This window comes from Pieris rapae, chromosome 13 (genome assembly GCF_905147795.1).
Source record: "Pieris rapae chromosome 13, ilPieRapa1.1, whole genome shotgun sequence".
NCBI lineage: Eukaryota > Metazoa > Arthropoda > Insecta > Lepidoptera > Pieridae > Pieris > Pieris rapae.
In genome coordinates this window covers 2,506,379-2,526,179 of record NC_059521.1, presented here as the reverse complement: position 1 = coordinate 2,526,179, position 19,801 = coordinate 2,506,379, and the positions used below count along the sequence as shown (strand labels likewise).

General features: G+C 30.6%; 1 protein-coding gene across 2 annotated transcripts in view; it reads right to left on the bottom strand.

Moving 5' to 3' along the window:
* The window catches only part of LOC111003760 (C-type lectin domain family 4 member F), a 60,712-nt gene that overhangs the window by 39,660 nt on the left and 1,251 nt on the right, over positions 1-19,801 (bottom strand). The gene's annotated exons all lie outside the window — the stretch shown is intronic.

Genomic DNA, 19,801 nt, shown 5'->3' with positions numbered 1-19,801 from the left:
ATAACAATTTTGATTTTTTATTACTAAAAAGACAAGTATTGTTATTGTTTTAGATCTTCATTAATCCTGTTAATATTTTTATTGTTTAACAAGAATTTATAGTTTATAATTAAATATCTAATTTACTTTCTCCTACCCTATGTTATTATAATTTCTGTCTATTTTAATACATTTTATTAGTAAATGTTGCTTCTATTTAACCGCCAAACATAATGTTTAAAAGAAAAAATGCTATTTTTTGTCACTAAAGTTAGGATACATCACATTTTGTAAGTTTTTATTATGTATGACTGATTCATTATCTGAAAATGTATGGGATAATATAATAATATTTCAACTACAGAATCCCATTTTTGTTACATTCCGTTGCAACTTTTCTACTTTTGTATTTTATGAAAAGAGAAAGTATTATGTGAATCTGTCATAATTAATGCAATCATAAAAGTATGTCTACTCATTTTAAGTCATGTTTTGATATAAAATAAGTTTCTCTGAATACTAAAATAATTGTTATTTCTTATCATAGTATATTGTAATCAAAATGTTTTTATTTTTTTATACCAAACTTGTTAATAATACAACAGTCATATAACGTATGTACAATAAGTAATGTAATGATTTTATCCGTGTTTGTGTAATTTTTTAAATATTGTAAGTTTGTCAAATCATGAATAAATATTGAACGTAAGCAGATCTATTTATTTCTAAATATACAAGTATCTTAACAGTTATGGATTTAATGTCGCTTTTGCGAATTCGCTCTGATAAACTTCCGATAGTTTTCGAAGACAGTATTAAATTGCTAAGTAAGCACAACGTGATTCTCAAGGGTCCTTTCCGTTTTTGTTAAATACAAAGAGTAGAAGGTCAAACGCGTTGGAGTAAAAATGAATACATTAAACCTGCAAATGAGTCTCCATAAATATAATACATCCCAGCATCCAGTATAGCGTGTACCCCTCGAATCGCCTACCAATGCACGTACACTTACCCACATTTATTATATGCAATCTCGACCCTGACTCACAACCAGGATCTCATTGGGTAGCTATTCATATCAACCACGAAAAAGTTGGAGAATATTTTGATTCATTTGGACGTAAACCTATTAGAGTAATAGCGGATTTTTTAAGAAGAAATTGTCGGGTATGGAGCTATAATACAGCTAGCGTTCAGGACATCTATTCTGCCTTTTGTGGAGAGTATTGTGTAGTATATTTGTACTACAAGTTCTGGGGTTTCAGCTTGGAAGATTACCTCAGAAATTTTTCGTATGACTCGCCAAGAAATGACATGACACTAGTAAAGTTGTATTGTAACATAATGCAAATAAACACATAAAACACGGAAATCATATTTTTAATGTTCAGTAAATCCTTTTCCCATCTGTCCTGGTGCATTTGCAGGTAAATGCGCATGGTAATTTGCTAATTATGGATACGAAACTGACTCGGTGATTAGTAAATGAGGATTTGGACGAGACGTTACATTCTTATTATGAGGTGATTAGTAAATCGATTAATTTGCAACGTATAGCAAAACCTAACTTCGAAACAGAGAGAAATATCGCTTCGGGAGTGAGTGCTATCGACTCAGCACGGTCTGTTTAGTGGGGAAAGAGACCAAACTTTTTTTTTTTTTTTTTTTTTTTTTTAGGCGGGGACTGCCGCTGAGCCAGAAACACACGGGGGGTTAGGTTGACTGAGGCAGCGAGTGAGGCAGTCCCCGGCACGGGGGGTTAGGTTGACTGAGGCAGCGAGTGAGGCAGAACCCGTGAATCCCTACTACTTTCATCAGAAATAAACTATAAATCTAAGGCATTTTATCACAATATAACCTTAGAGAAACTAAAAGTCATCAGTAGTAATAGTCGTCTCACTTTTTTTTTAAATTGAAATTCAAAAAAGTTTTCATTAACAATGTTTCCAACTGGCCAGTTCCAAACATTTTTAGTGTTACATATAAACTAAAAGACAATATGTTTTTGTTAGAGAAATCTATTAATAATAAATCATTGTAACGTGATATTTGTTACCGCATTCTAACTCAAAATAGCTCTATTCCTATAGGTAAACAAGTACACTTATGAACTTCTGAAGAGAAGTTAAATTAATTCTAAATATTGATTTACTACCAATTCGCAAGTCAAGGGCGTAGAGCGGCAAGAAGAACTGGCAAGAAACTCTCCGCCCTTTTATTAGATAAATCTCTAAATTTTGAGTCATTAAAATTGTTTGTACTGGAGCAAATCAATCACAAGGATAAAGATCATTTGAGTTTTCGTTAAATTTATCAAAAGCTTTATTAATTTATTTACGTCTCATTAGTATTACCAGTATTACAAATAAAATAATAATACGTAAAACAGCACAGATGTGACCTATTAACATAAATATCGATAGCTATGGTTCCTGTTTGTGATTTATGGTCTAAATAAAAATGCTTAATTGCTTTTTCAACCTGAAATTTAATAAAAAACTGGAAATAGAGCATGGTTAGACTAAATTAGCAATTAGTCTGAACGAGAATTATGTCCATCCAAGCATTTTGATGAGTTGACCTATATTAACAACAAAAAAATCGATTTAATAGAAGGCCGTGACATATGTCCGACAATCTTGATGGAAATCGAATAAATAACGCACTTATATAATTCTAAATTATTTACTAATCAATAATTTAAATTAGAATAGATTTACGACTCGAGGCAAATGTAAATTTTTATGTATTAATAATACAATTTAGATGAACTGAATTCATATGTACTAACCATTAAGAAACATTTAAAACTGTTCGGACATAAAGACGCTGGATTATAAATAAGTATTTAGAATGTTACTGTATTATAAAAAAATATTAGTAATGTAAGTAACCTCCTCGTCTTTTTAGTATTTGTTACTAAAAAAAAGTAATATCATGTCAAAAATTACAGTGACAAAATATATTTTTAAAAGACTTTGTGAGTGTCGTTGTACTTTTAAAACGTAACACAATTTGCACATATGAATAGGTCTACGTCTTGTAGTGATATCTCTGTAGATAGTTTAGAAGACAATTTTAAAAATAAATCGATACATAAGGAGAAATCGTATGAGGAGCAGGTGGAAACAATTCTTGTCCCCTTTTATGAAAATGATGTCCTCATAAGAGTGCCCAAGTTGTCAAAAGAAAGAAAATCCAATCAGAAAAACCGAGATCGAAAAAACAGCAAATTTAAAAAAGAGTCCGAACCTCAGAGCTATTTAATCAACAAAAATATACAGAATAATAAAAAATGCAGTTACTTAGACATATTTCGCAAGCAATTCGTGCCAAATTCACTCGCCAAAAAGAAACAGACTGAAGAAATACGGTCTATATCGCCTCAAGTTGGTGATACTGAAACGGGGAGCCTGGATGATGAAGGAAATAATAACGAATCAGAATTCAAAAACACAGAGGCATATAATGATGTTTATTATGAACAACTTATCAACCAAGATATGGAATATTATTTAGATCAGTCTTTAGAAGAACTGCAACTATCTCAAGATCTAGGAATCAAGTTGGAAGATGATGATAATAATCTTAAAAGCGTATCTGAAGTGACGCAACCACGTCGAGAACGAAAACGAGGAGTTCAGCCTCTGCACAACATGAAACTTGGAGGTTTGGGCCCAGATATGGAAAACATTAGACCAAGATTAGAAAGAGCTAGAAGTTTACAACGATACTCAGAAAAAGTAAGAATGGAAAACCGTCTTAGAATTTATAAAAAAGCAGTTGAAGAGGATAAAGAGACCCTAAAACGACAAGCTTCGGCCAAAAATTCTCAATCTGCGAGAAATAGAAGTGCAGAAGAGAAAAACACTTATTTGATAAATAAAAATATGAAAGAAAAATCGTCGTTAATAAAAAAGATTTACCACGGCAAGTCAAAATCGGCAAGTGTGCAAAACTCAAAACCAAGGGAAAACCGGCCACCAAACGAAACAAACGATAAACGGGATATATTACCAAAGAAATCGGCAAAGAACTTGCATAATAAAAAAAATGAAAATTGTAATGGCAAGGTACGAATTAAAAGTATCAAGATAGACAAAGGTACAGACACTGATGATAAGCAATATCGAAATGAGAAGACGAGGCCAATGGAAATTAATTTCCTCGTTAATATAGATGCGGGATTAAGACCATCTAGTGCTTTGCGAAATTTGGAAGAAAAACATAGACAATATCAAGAGAAAGTAAAAATGTTTAGAACGGATTATAGAAACGATTAATTACAAAGCACTTATACATTTGTAATGGTATTTTAAAATATACTCCTTCGTATGTTTAATATGTATGTTACTCAGAAATGGTTTAATTGGTGATTAGTAAAATGGGGCCCATATACTTTGGACTCTAAGGGATACCAAACTATATTAACTATTTAGCCTTTTAAGTGTTTAGCCAACAATTAAAACGTAACATTTTTAGAACCTATTACGACAATCTCAATAGGTTCAGTGATTAACAATATAGGCCATGGTTCAATGATACCATGATGGTTTAGGATTGTGTAAAACAGGCCCCGAAAGGATATCCTGTCAATACAATAATTATTTAAGGTGACATCACGCAGAAGGCTTTTATTTTTTTATATTTTATTTTTAACGAAAAAGCTACAGAAATGTGACATTTATTTGCATGTATATCACATAATAAATAATACACACACACAAAAATAACAACTTTAAGCAGTATGAGATTAAAATGTTTACAAAATCTAACTATACGATATATTTCTTCTTGTATATAAACTGATAAGCATAAATAATGCTTGAGAAATAATGTATTAAACAGATGCAGAATTGTGTCCGCCTGATGGCCTTATCAGGGGCTCAATATACGTAAGTACCCTCAAAAATATCTTAATAAATGTTTTATTACTTGATTGTGAAAGTAAGATGAGTCATGGTTCAATTTAAATAGTAACACAACTACATAACTGAGTACTAACATATACGATATATGATATACTAACATGGACTACAAAATATGAGATACTACGACATACCAAGGCACCATTGCTATCATTTTAGGAGATGTAACGGACCGACGTCATACGTGTTCTTAAATAGCGCAATGTTCTTATCTAGTACAATAAAAGATGCATTCAACGAGTTCAAACATTCAAACCTTCATAATTATTTATACATTAAATACCTTCATAATTATTGAAACATACTATTAGCGACGGTATTTCATGACACACAACAACAACCTTCATAGTTTAATTATTTTGATGTTGAAGATATAATCCTAACGTGTCCATATTAAGACGAAGAGAAAAATTCGTCTTTCGATACTTTGTTACCAAAGCATTCTGTGTTTTTTTCGGACATGTCCAAAACTGCAATGAGGGAACCAGACCTGGAGGAAGATCAAGTAAAAGCCCTTACTACCAAGGCGGAGAGACTTGCCGAGTAGAATGGAGGAAGTTGTGTGTACTAACATGACCTTCAGAAATTAAGAGTGCGACTGAAAAGTATATAAATCTAAATACCTCTTGGTGTTTAAAGAATTTTACAGTTTGTATGAGAACTTAAGAATTAGTCGCTATCGGATTAATATTCACTAACTTTATTATGTTTAAATAATAGTGTGTTCGATTTAATGCCTCACTAATTTATCTGCGAATTAATGATTAAATAACCATTAATAACAAAATGTTATTCGATGATAAAAAATTGTCCAAAATTATCCTTGATTTATGCGCAAAAATTAATCAGTGTGTTGAAATATCCGTAAAAGATTGAATAATTGATAATAATATTTAATGTAGGCAGCAGATATCTGCTACTAAAAGCTGGATTGGGATGTCGTCTGCGAATTAGACAAAAGTGTCCCGAAAATTCCTAACAAATCTAGAGTTTAGTTTTCCAACATGGGACCCACGCACCGCAGGATGGCAATTTTATTGTTAAGGGGGATTTCTGAAAATTTATTGTTTTTTTTAAATATCATTTGTAATCAGTTTTTCATTACATGTTTTAAAAATTCTATATTATGATTGTTTTACGCCGCGCGCATTATAACACGTAGTTAATGCGGTACGCTTGCGGTCTTCCGTCTTCCCTGATATTACATTTATAACCAAAATAACTATAATTTAATTTAATTGCATTTTTAATTTTCTAGAGCGAAAGTTTAATATTTTTGTCTTTTCTTGTACTATTAATCGAAATAAAGAACTAATTTGAAATATAAAATTCTGTTTGCAGCAATATCGCTTTTAAATGATGCCACATTGAGTACTAAAAGTTGTACAGCAAAGCATCTTTATAATGCACTACTTAAAAGAACCAGCCAAGACCCCAAGAGCAAGAACGCTGAAAGTTTTTTATGACTGGACCTCATATTTCTGTATATATGTATATGTGTCGTGAGCATTTGTTTTTTCTTGCAAGTATATGATCAGCTCTGAACCTGACACGCAGTCGACTTTTGCTCCAAGACATACCGGTTTGTTAACGATGTTGTTTTGTTTTGTTTCCATTTATTCAAGCCGGGGTTCGAACCTTGGTCATCCCTGTCGGTCGCTGACGCCACAACGCCAACGTTATATATTATGTACTTTAAATGGGAGTGTTCTAACTACGGCACATCTTTTATACGTATAACTTTGTATAGTAAAAAATTATTCATTACCAAAACGGATATGTTTTAAATGAAAGTGTTATTAGCAGAATATGATTGATATGTCAGCATCTATCCGGTTTAAGAGAAAGTGTAGCGTTGGGTCGAATCTCATACTTTTTTTGTTTGTATAGTTTTCTAATAAAACTCAATTTGTATCGGTTCTAAAATAAAATTATATCTATTACTTGGAAATTATTGATATAAATGATATTGTATATATAAGATACGATATTTCATAACAAATGTATAAAAACATATATCGTTTATTAAAACCAAAGCATCAGATTTAATAATGAAAAAAAAAAAACAAATTTAAAGGTATGATTCCTGTGGCAGTGTACCTTTACCAGCATTTCATCGGTGTATTGCGATACTTATTTATAAATTCATATATTAAATATACGCATTTCGATAGAATCTCCGTATGAACGTTTGTTAAACACAAAATTAATAGGAGAAATGGCAGGCCTTTGTAGCAACGAGAGCAATTTAAAATAATTGAAAAACGCCCTTGATAGTTGCTACAATTGTTGATATTTAAGTAGAATGTAGTGGAACGAGTTATGCAACACATTTCTCCGTTGGCACGCATTTTTTGCCCGAGTGGCGCGCCTTTGATCGTTAACTTTTGACTTTATTTGGTTTAGTTGTTAATTTGTTAACGTGTTATAGAATTATAACAATCACTTTAAAAGGACTATGAAGTTAATGTAACGTGAATTCAACTTAAGGTCCTTTAAGAAGCGTACCAATTCTTGTAAAGCCGTCAACGCACTTGCGAGTCTTCTGCCAATGTGAGTTAAGTGTCAATGAGCGGCGGTATCTCATAACATCAGGTGAGCCTCCTGCTCCTTTTATACACAAAAAATAATAAAACAACGATTTTTTACAAATGTTTAATTCGTATTCTACTGTTCTACACATTCTATATTCTACATACAGCTATTTTAAATTATATGTACAACAAATAAGAATAGATATAAAGAAATATATTTTTGATATATAGATAAAGATTCTTGTATCTCCTGTTCGTTTTGTAAATGTAATTCTCTATTTTCTTGAATTTGTAAGATTAGCTTTTTAGTTTTAGTTTGTTATTATAATATATATAGTTACTAATAGATTAAGGTTCTATATTTTAATATAAATTTATTTTGTTTTTTATATAACTTCTGCACTTCTTGCATAATTTTATTTAATGATAAACGCGCCATCTGTGCCTTCAAAGCGCAATTGCTTGGCAAGTTGCAAGGACTTCCGCATTGAATACAAGTGTAACTAACCTAAGCCGTTAGAAAATTTAATTAACAATATTTTATTCATGTTTATGCCGCCCATTATTCAAAAGTAGTTCATGCTCTATGTTTTCTTATCTCATCATGTAAGTATGCAAATTGTAACAATATTACAAATACATTACAATAATGTTTCGTTGTCCTATGTAAATTTTTAAAAAACGTCACGCTCTGAAAATAAATGTTATGTGGAATTTTTATTCATATTGAAAGGGTATGACATAAGTTTGTAGAATGTAGTTTATACACCATATGCCAAAAACAGAGCACATTTCTTAAATTTTATGTATATTTAAGTTATGTGGTATAAGTGCCCGCTTCGTCATAACATTGTTTATCATGCTCTTATTCAAGTTTAAGTTATCCTATGCATGCTCTATTTAGTTTTAGTTATTATTTATATAATATGTTTAGTTTGTGGCTGCTTGTTTAATTAAAAAAATCCCTGGCTAGCTTGCTCATGTTCTAATATGGGGCGTGTATGTGTAAGCTTGTGATTTGAATTAGTCATATTTTCTTGTATAATTTTATGCAGAGGTTAATAAAATAAATAACTAAATCTTTGAGAGATTAAACATTTTATAGATATATAGCTACTGAATTTTGTTTCAACTGTGGGGTCAAATATTATCGGTAAAGTATTGTTTCTGTTGTGTTCAGAGTGGTCTATGTCTAGTTATATATCTACGCCTGTAGCCTACAAAGGCGACCCTAAACTGTTCAAAACTCAATACTATATACATATATTTTACGTTCGTAAGTGCGACTCTTGTATGTCAAGACAGATTTCATATACTTAGGCGCCAAAGCTTGACTTTGAAGTAGGTCTTTAACTCTCTAGATAATACGAAAGACAATGAATCTATAATGGCATGGACAGTCTTACCCTGCGCCACCTGGCGGTACGAGGATGTCTTGCAGATACAATATAACATATAATTTATAAAGTTTTATTAGTATTGGAAAATGTGAATATTCTTCAATTTGGTTGAATCATCAAGTGCATTTAGATTTTACTGCGAGCTGCATACTCTTGAGTGAATAAAACAAAGTAAAAATTCCTCTAGAATATTATACTGTTATAGCCAGATATTCGTACCTACCGTAAATGTAAGTAATACTTCCCAGGTGCAACGAGCACTACGAATGCTTTTAACGCTGCCACTATAAAAATTAAGCACATTTTGTTCTGCACACGGAATATGTTGGCTTTCTAGTGACTTGATAACGTTTTTGGAATTCATTTAAAATTAGCGAGATAATGGAGTTGCGTATCTGGGACACGTGTTACAACCAACGTAATAGAGCGTCACCAAAAGAAGATATAATGGAGCATTAAAGGTCATTTTTTTTATTTATCCATTTGGATTAATAATATTTATTATTATGAAGGTTAAGTCTATACAATGAATGATAATCTCTATTCGCTACAATAAAATACATAGGAAAAATACTAGCAACGTGTAACTTCAACTACCTAGCAAGTGTTTATTCCACATAGAAAAAGTCCATAGGAGAAAAACTGGCGTATCGGTTAAAATTTGCTACTGGAATAGCACAGTTATTTTATAATTTATAGTATAATTTATCTTTTATTTATGCGAGTATCGCTTTGGAAGTTTACTATCTATTGATTTTTGGTGCGATTCTCGGCAGACATTTGTTTTTGTAGCTACAGATTAAAAATAAAAAGCATAAATAGCAAATGAATTCAGGTGATTTAGAAGTTTACGTGCTTCAAACATGTAAGTATAGATTATCATCTATCTTTTCTAAATTGCGTGAATGACAGCTTTTGCAAACAAATATGCACTAATTGCAATTTAATTAAATATAATCTCCATAAAGTGATGGTGAAAGGACGAAATCCGGGCCATGCTCCAGTTGTCGAGTTGCACAAGCGAGTGGATATGCATTGGGGTTGCCAGTTTTTTATCCGATACATATCATCACAAAAAGCCTTTTATTTAAGTTAACCTTATCCTATTATAGTTTTACACATTGTTTTCGTCGGTATAAATGTATTAATTACATTATTTAGTTTAATTTAAGTCATTTTCATTTATCATTATAGAAGTCAACACCAACCTATATAATATATAATATACTACCAACACTGAACAATTACTGATGCGCTGTGAACCGAACCACCGATTTGACTGCGGAAGTGGTTACGAAGAAACAATTTTTAAAATAATACAACATTGTACTAGCCTACTAAGATACTGACTTATATTCCTTACCAGTAGTGTATGTAGAATGTCGTAAATTAAACTTGTATGAATTTTTTTATTATTCAATAGGTATTGGCCGTACAGTGATATTAACGATGAGTTTTTGTCTATAGGGACACCAAGGCAGGGAAGTAGTTGGGAGAATTATACTTTCATAAAATTTTAAACCGCAATGAGTAACTGCCATTTTGTTTAACAGCATGCTGGTGGTAAGCGGGAAAGCTGGATTGTCCTAAAATGGGTCAGCAATGGACTACATGTGCCCTTATTAATTTTATGATTGAATATACTTTAAAGCTAACTCACTAATAATACAATATTTAGGACATATTATATATATATTATCTGCTTGAATCAATGAATTATTATTATTTCTCTTGTTCTTTCTATTGATATATGAGTAATTTTGACAACCCTAAGCATACAGTTAGCCAAATCAGATTACTATGGTTTAACTTCCTGCTAAAATTTTGTATACTAACTGAATTATTGTACAATTTATTTAGGATTACTTTAGAGCTCTTTAGTTTGAGATCGTTTTTTAACTTAAGGCTCCGAGTGCTCAAGTCGTACGGTTAGACCAAGATGGGGATGTCTGCCGCTAAGTGATGACTCTAACCTTCAGATACAAAGACGAGAAATCGCGCTGTTTTACTTTCGTATATCAAAGACTTTTTGGACATTGACCGGGAGTCTTCGTATGTACTTAGTGTCCTTCCTGAATTCCCTAGGTTATGAATCAAAGAGAGCGCGAGCTGTGGCTATTATCTGTCAAATTATTATATGCCTTTGAAAGTTCACGAAGACTGCAAAAACCGCTATATTGTTAAACGACTTAAAAATTATAAATATTTTAAGATGCTTATTCCACTAGATATCGTGTAAGTACTCATAACCTAAACAATTTATTGACCAATACATAAAGTTTATTTCGTTTATAGTTTCGCATCTTTTCCCACGAATGACCTCAAGGTCTGCATCATCTCAACATCAAATAATAATTAACTAAACTGCTGTAGACATTATTATACTGACATTTATAAACTTGCGTGGAACATATTAGTATCAAATTTTATTAGTTTTATTTAATATAATAAAATTTTATTCTTGCCACAATGACGTATATCTAGGTAAAATCATTTGAATTATTCATTTAGTTCATTCTAAAAAAATAATAATATATTTTTAATACTTTCAATGTCTCGACTCCGACGATATCCGAGGATACTAGACCTTGCTAGATATTGCTTTAAAGATGATATATGTATATAAAATAGCATATATGTCTTCTTGACATAATCGATCTCAAACAAAATTTAATAAACCGGTTCAACGGTTAAGGTGTGAAAGTATTTCAAACATAGAAACTTCACTTTCGCATTAAAACTATTTAGTATTTTATTTCATACACAAAGTAAATTATGTAGATGTGATAGTCTTCAGCTTTTTATTTTAATTATATATACTCTTGTTCACAATGTAAATTCAACAAGATCATCGGACAAAACAAGTATTTCTCTTAGTATGAAACAACCATTACACTTTTGACAACATGACCACTTTTTTTGTATTTTTCGTAGTAAAAATACATATATCATATTATCCACTGCTTTTTATAAAACTCCTCAGAGTAATTAATTAACCATATCCATCTCCGTTAAATATGAAAAAAATCGATGCGGTATTATTTAAAACCAGTTGAAGTTTTTAATTACATACTTTTATGGTATTTACAATTGCAATGTTTTAATGACTAGTTACAACTGGTTTTTACGTCAACCTACTGTATAAATATTGTAATTATTATGTCAAAAGATCGATCATTATGCTTATTCAAACATTTCAATTTTTAATATTCAAAACTAACAATAATATTAAAAATATTTATCATCCATTGAATAAATACTATTTTAAACTAAAACTGTGAATAATTATAAATTTACTAAATTTACATGCGTTTTCGTGTTGTATATCTATAACGATTTTTCCGAGAAATTTGCGATCTATAATAATGTAATCTATATTGGTATTATCCATTGTAACTAAAAAAAATTAAACAATGTCAGACGTCAAATGTCAAGTATCAAATATCAAACTATAGATTAAAAATAATGAATCCGCTTATGCGCGGGAAATATGAGCATTGTGCAAATTCATACCAACCTTTAACCTAGTCAGTAAGTTCGAGAGTTAGACTTATATTTTAACTTATTACTTAAAAAGTATACATTTTTATGGGACTAACAAGTGTAGCAAGATTTTAATCTGTTGGACCAGATACATAAAAACTGTTTTTCTGTTGTAAGAGTAGAGTCTAGTCAATTTATACAAATATGGTATTCCAATCTAATGCATCTAAATTCTTACATAAATACACGTCGAGGTAAGACGTATTATAAATAATTGATTATTTGACACGAAATAAGCTAGTAAGGTATGTGCATAGTTTTTGATACTTGATATAAAAACGAAATTCTGAAAGGTAATGTATGCTAGAACTACTATCTATTTTTTAACCACTTATGCACATAGGCACATATTATGATTAATTCATTGATAAATGGTTCTTGAATTACGCAATTACTCGTCACGCTTTTAAATAAATGACTTTTAAAAGGTGTTTTTTTTTTACATTGACTACTAAGCTAAGTACTTAGTTTAGGACCTTAACTAAACCAATGTCCCGTTTTGAGTCAAAGATGAAGAAAGAATATGGTCTCTATATATACGAAGTGCGTTAATTATTGTTTAACTATAGTTCATATTTATCATCATATTATTATTCGTTTTTTTGTAACTTGGTACCTTTTTAATATATATAGTGTCTTGTTATTTTATATATTACTTTAGTGCTGGGATTGTTTAATTTCTAGAAAAACGAAAATAAATTTCTATATGCAGGTAGCTAATGATCATAAGATATGCGATAATGCCACACAATAGACAAATATAATTCCTAGCTGACTCGTTAAATTTATACTGTTTCATTTTAAAAAACCACCACTTTTGAAGTTAGGTTATTTTTTATTTGTGATTGTTATGTTTGAGTATAAATGCTTGTCACATTAAAATTGACTGGTACTAAACTGAACTTTGAACTTTTTTTTCTTTACGGTGTGCTAAGCGTTGATAATAAAGTAAAATTGAATTTCACACGCAATTCATTGCAGCTATTCGATGTCTACATTAGGTACATGATTAATAAATTAAAATCAATAACTTTAATATCTTAATATGTTTAAATGACGTATTATATTTGTCCGCTATGGACTCCTAAACTACCGAACCGATATCAATCAAATTTGCAGACCGTGTGCAGTTTGATCTAACTTAAAAGATGGGATACCTTATATCTCAATTTATACCCGCAATATGATTTTATTGCAAATATTTGTTTATTATTTGATACAAGTATAACAGATGGCGCTGTGTTAAAAGTACCAACCTTTCACATAAGTTCTCCTACCGTTTCCCTTGAATAGTTTACTACTATGTAATATAACAAAAACTTTACCCACAGCAACGCTTGGCCGAGTCTGCTAGTTTATCTATAAATATCTAATAGATGACGCTCAACACGACTTGTCAAATCATGCGTTAAAAACACCTTAATTCTCATTTCAACATATCCTCAACGATTATTATCATTTAGACATTTAAGTTTTTAGTTTCAGTTACATCTTCAATCATAATTATTTAAATGTTAAGGTCGTAGGATGGTCATTGCATTGGTCAAAAAAAACGGTTCAAACTAATTTGCACTTACGAAATGATTAAACAAAATTTATGGCTTGTTTTTGTAAATTTACATAAAAATTTAATACAAAACGTAGGCAATATTGATATAAATGTTATTTTGTATTCGATACCATCCTGGATCTTGTTTTTCGTATACAACTACAACTACTACTAGAAACAAAACATGGGGCACCCCCTCATATTTCTGTATATCAACTTTTTTTTTAATATGACACATGCCGTCAAATTTTTTGTTCGAAGGCATGCCTCACGATGTTACCTTCACCGTCTTAGCGCACGTAATTCGCACGACCCACAATTTAGATTCAGTACTACTGAAATCATCTATATTAGTATAGATAACAATGCCCTTATAAATTTATAATTATATGAACTTATTGATATTGTTAAACTATAGTTAGTAAGGCCTATACCATATAGCTTCATATAGCGATACCGATTCCAACTTTTTTATATTCAATTTCGATGTATAGTTTTAAATATCTGACGATGTTGCTTGGGGTAGCGCGTTACAAAATCTCATTGCTGAAGTCGGGATCGCTATCCCTATCGATATTGGATTTTACATACTTTATATTTGCTTTTATTGTATTGTCAAAGTGTTAACACTTTCACTTCTTATTTTGAAACATAGCTTTCTGTTTCGTCATCCATAATATTGTTAAGAAAATAAACTGTATTAAAAAAAAAATTATAAAATCAAAGTTTCAACAAAAATTAAAACATTTAATGACAAAATTAAAAATTTTAAAATAAGGGTACTTAACTGAAACTTAAAAAAATAAATAAACTTAACAAGTATTTATGGCTTCGTGGTGTTAAAAACTGTAGTTGACTTGTGGTTCATCGATCAAGCCCACTTCCGTATTTTGACATTCTGTACTTTCTCACTTAGATCTCTCTTAAATTCCACAACTACTGAGCCTGTATGTATATAAGATATTATATCTTATATACATACAGGCTCAGTAGACATTTCTCAAATGTTGTATAACTAATTAACAAATATTATAATAAATCAAATATTTAACAACTCATTTCATAGAAACATATTATCAGTAGAATTTAAATGGAACTTTTTTTGCAAAAAGCAAGTTATTTCTAGTAATAGAGTTCCTAATAGCAACCCAAAACCCTGGTATGCAAAAAAGGCACAAGAGATCATCTAGTAACCTAGTTATTTGTTAGAGAGGCATTAACCTTCGAGTAGTGTGCGATTCTCAACCCACGTCGCGGTCGTGCCATCAATATATGCACAATTAACACTTGTGGTGAAAGAACGCTGCCGAACGTCATTCACGTATGTCACAAATGTATGAAAGTCTTTACTCCCAGTTTTAGTTATAGTAAAGACTACCACCTTATATACATAGTTCGCGGTAAGTCTCGTTTCTGATTGCAGAGTAAATTCTTAACTAAAGACACTGAAGGGACGGTACAATTTACGGCGTTATAGAGAATGGTTGTTAAATAGAGAGAAGAGACATCAGAAAAAATTTATTTCAGACTAGTTTTAGTGTAGAATTTAAAAAAAAGATTATTTAAGTGCTATTGCTTATAGTCTGTTAATTTTGTCTGACGAAATTTTGCTGCACCAGTAATTTTGATGTACTTAATTTTTTTACTTATTTTATTCATATCTTGATTTGATCCTCAGTGTTGCTCACTGAATCCAAATTTTCATTGTCATACTAATAAGCAGGAGTCATACGATATCATATAGATAATCTATGACTCCTACTTATTAATCATGGTCAACAAGAGCCTAAACGTTCAAGCAATCCCAATTTATATGCAAAAAGTTCGAATGCATGATGCCGATAGTCGAGTTTATTGCGGGCTAGGATAATATAACGACAAAAGAACGTACACAGCTGCGCAATTTTTACTAATTTTAGCAACAAGTACTTTATTACTCAATTGCTGTCCTTATTGTGAGTGGGCATTGCTATGTAGACTATATATCATAGCATGGAAGACAAGCTTAACCAACCAAAGCCTTCAATTTCGACCAAAGAAAAGATTTCGACGTTTTACGGAGTTCGCCGAGAATTGTTACATCGAGTTTACACTGTTTTTACCGTAGACTCAATTCGACGATTGTGTCAGACAATCAAATCATAAAGCAATAGTTAGGTCTATCATCAGAAGCATACTTTGCTCTATATGTTTCTATTAATACATTTAAATAAATATTGAGGAGCGCTGTAAGAATGTTCATACACATTCCTTTCTTCTTAGTTATCATGGAGACGCTAGAGTTAAAATTATTTTATATAGTCCATCTTGCTCTTACATATTTATTACTCACATTGATGAAAATATAGATACATTTCACAACAATCTACCAACTTACCGTAACTTTGTTTAACATGCTTTTAATGAGTAATGACTCTAAAAAGAGTTTCTACTTAGTTCTAATTTTTTTTGTGTTATCTTCTTTATGTTCTACTATAACTGATGTGTTGGTATATGTGTGTAAATTTGTGATGTCATATTTTCTTGTATAATTTTATACATACACGGTGTTTTAGAACTTATAACTTATATTATAAAAATGACAACAAGCGAGCGATACACATATGTCAAACTCAGAGAAGCTACTAATCACATACTTACCAATATTCATTAAGAGATTTCTGTATAAGACCATATAAATGTTTAGTGGGGAGAATAATTCAGTAGATTATTGTCTTGAAGGTAACTTTATTACATCAGATGGTTAGCTGGAAATACTTCGAAAATTGTTGAGTACTCATTTACTTTTTATTATATCTATTATTATAGTCTATTAAATATCGTGAGGCATCTCAATTATTACCCATCAAAAGGTGGCAATGACCTGGTTCAGACTTAAATTATAACCAACAGACTACCTTCTGTTACGGTCTGATTCGAAGTTGTAAAACTTAATCCTAATGTGAGTACAACATGTGAAGTTACACACGCATTGAGTCAGTGTTTTAAATAAATTCTTTATCTTGCTTACTAATGTAACTCTTCTGATTTAGAAGTCTGGAGGCCTCGCTGCAACAAAGGAGTCGGGGCCCAGTTATTTTCAATTTAAGTGAACATTTTTTACTGTCGAGTTTTATTGTAAATTGATTTAGGATTTCACAAAAATATATCAAAAGAAAAGTTGAAAAGTTGAAAACTCCTCGGAATTTAAATCGATTTTTCCAAATTCTCAAAAGGTACAAAGGCATTAAAAGAAATTTTCATATAATATATGGATTATTAGCGTTGTGTAATCTTAATATATATATTTCTTGTGTGCGTGTGTATGTGACTGAACTCCTCCTAAACGACTGGACCAATTTTGATGAAATTTTTTGTGTGTGTTCGTGGAGATTCGAGAATGGTTTAGATTCACAATTTTGTCCGCTGGACAATGTTTTTTTTAATTAATTAGTAGTTGTTGATTTTGGAATGTTTTACATTGGATCCGACAGACGGCGCTACCATCGCACTGTCAAATTTTAAATAATATTCGTATTTTAATTTTAGTCTGTCCCGACAGTTAGCGCTGCGATCAAATTAAAAAAAAGTTTTGTTATCATTGTGTTATTGTAGACCATGTGCTGGATCGTTAGATATTGTCATAACATTTGAATAATAATTTTCATCAAAATGGTCCAGAATGTTTTAGCTTATTAAAAAAAGTTTGAAATTTTCAAATTAAAGACGTATAGACATGACAACGTCTGTCGGATCCGCTAGTATAATATATAAGCTGTGCTTTACGGTATCAACGGCATTAATTTGGTCGCAACATAATGTTGTATCGCGGATATTTTATATAGAGACTTCGTTTCTCGTTTTTTTCTTTTACTTAGCCTACCTTTTTAGTACATTTTAAGATGGAACATTTTCCTAAACTACCCGAAGAAGTTTTGTTTTTTCTCTATTTAAACTTTTGTTCTAAATTAAGTTAACAAATAATAAGTTTTAAATTAACAAATTAAAAATAGGGGTTGATCATAGAGTTGATTGTGTTTAATATGCTGTATCGTAAAAAAAATATTTTTTATGTTTTTTAATATTAAAAATTATGTTATGAGACAGAACAATTTTAGGAAGGCTAAGGTGGGGCATCGCCCAAAAAAGATTGGAAACCTGAGAAGAAGAGTTTGCTTTATTACCGAATTACTATTTTTAAAATAAATTAAAAGTTTATGTTAATTCCCATATAAGCAAATCTCAATAAAAAATTAACCTGTTTGATATAATCAGATTACCAAACAACGATGCGTCGATTTTATTCAAATTCCTACTCGGTTATAAATTGAATAAGTGTCAAGATCAACTTTATAACCGACAAAAAGTTATCGATAAAGTTTAAAACAAAACCTTTTAATAGCATTGTTGAATGTCAAACATATTATGAAATCTAAAATTATCTAATGAGTAACATAGGTATTTTCATTATAAAGTCGATAAAAATTCTGGTCAAATTATGCAAATTTTACCCATTTTATTGCAGTTTTAGGTACAACTATAAAATATATTTTTGAATTAAGTATTACAAATAAATAAATAGATTTGAGGTTTCTGAATTATTAATTTAGAAGTACAGATAGATAACTATAACCTACAATTTTGTATCGTTTCTAAAAGTAGCATGAAGCTGGCGAAAAATTCTTAGTACACCTCTTCATTTCTCCTCAGTCTTCATTACTGAAGGTTGCGCCTTAATTTGGCCAGATCAACGGATAGGCGATTGCAGCTTCTGCCATCACTCCTCCATTCTGTTCTCTCTGGCAATATGGTGAAAGCAGCTATGCATCCGTTTGAAATTGACAATTGACAATGTTTTGGCGTCTTTTTGCAGTCTATAGTATTCGAAACATTCTCCTTGAATATGACATTCCGAATGCATCCATTTTTTCACTCTGTTGCATGTATTAACCAGGGCTGTGATTCATACAAAAATACGAAAAATGCCAAAGTTTATATTATGGTGCATGTATAAGAGAATAAACATAATTAAACTACCGAAATTTATTTTTATTACACAAGTATACTCGAAATTTCGAAGTGCAAATCATAAAATGGTCCGCCTCCAGTTCAAAAGCAATAATGATACTCAATGAAGAATACTTATCGTTATTTTAATCACATGGTAACACCGAAATCTGATTTTGTAATATGTAACAATTGAAGCAACTTTTTGTGATGGGCATTTTATTTTTAAAGTAGCGATGATATAATAATAAACAGTAATCTTGTTCATAACACATTGAGCTGATTATACTGATAGTATTTTTTTGAGTAGTTATTATGTAATATATAATACCGCTAAAGTAAATTCTTTAGAGTCCTGTTTATTTATTTATTATTATTATTTCCAAAATATACAATTTTGATACATATTTCTTTTATATGTTTTTTTTTATTATTTCGCTATTAAACTTTGATATACATAACAGTAGATATTATAGTCACAAAGATGTTTAGAAATTTAAAGCTTGACATATTCGGCTGATCAATGAAAAAAAAGGCGTTGTTGATTGCCTATCGTGTACCTATCTTATCCGGATGAAGTTGGAGAGCCAATGTCTTGTAAGCTTTCTTGATGTCATAATCTGTAGCTACTTTTGTTACACTTAGAATATCGGGTACCTAATCCGCATTGTTAGGTATTTTAAAATAGGAAAATAAAATGTAGTTGGTGTTTTATAAATGTATTATTTTTGTCAAATTTTTGTTCACTGTAATTGTCATGTATTTAAGAAAAGGATGTTTTAATTTAAGAAATGATGATTTTACTGTAGAAAATAAATTATATAATTTGACATTAAAAAACAAAACAAAAACAAAAATTCCCTTTATTAAGTTTCTGGTCTT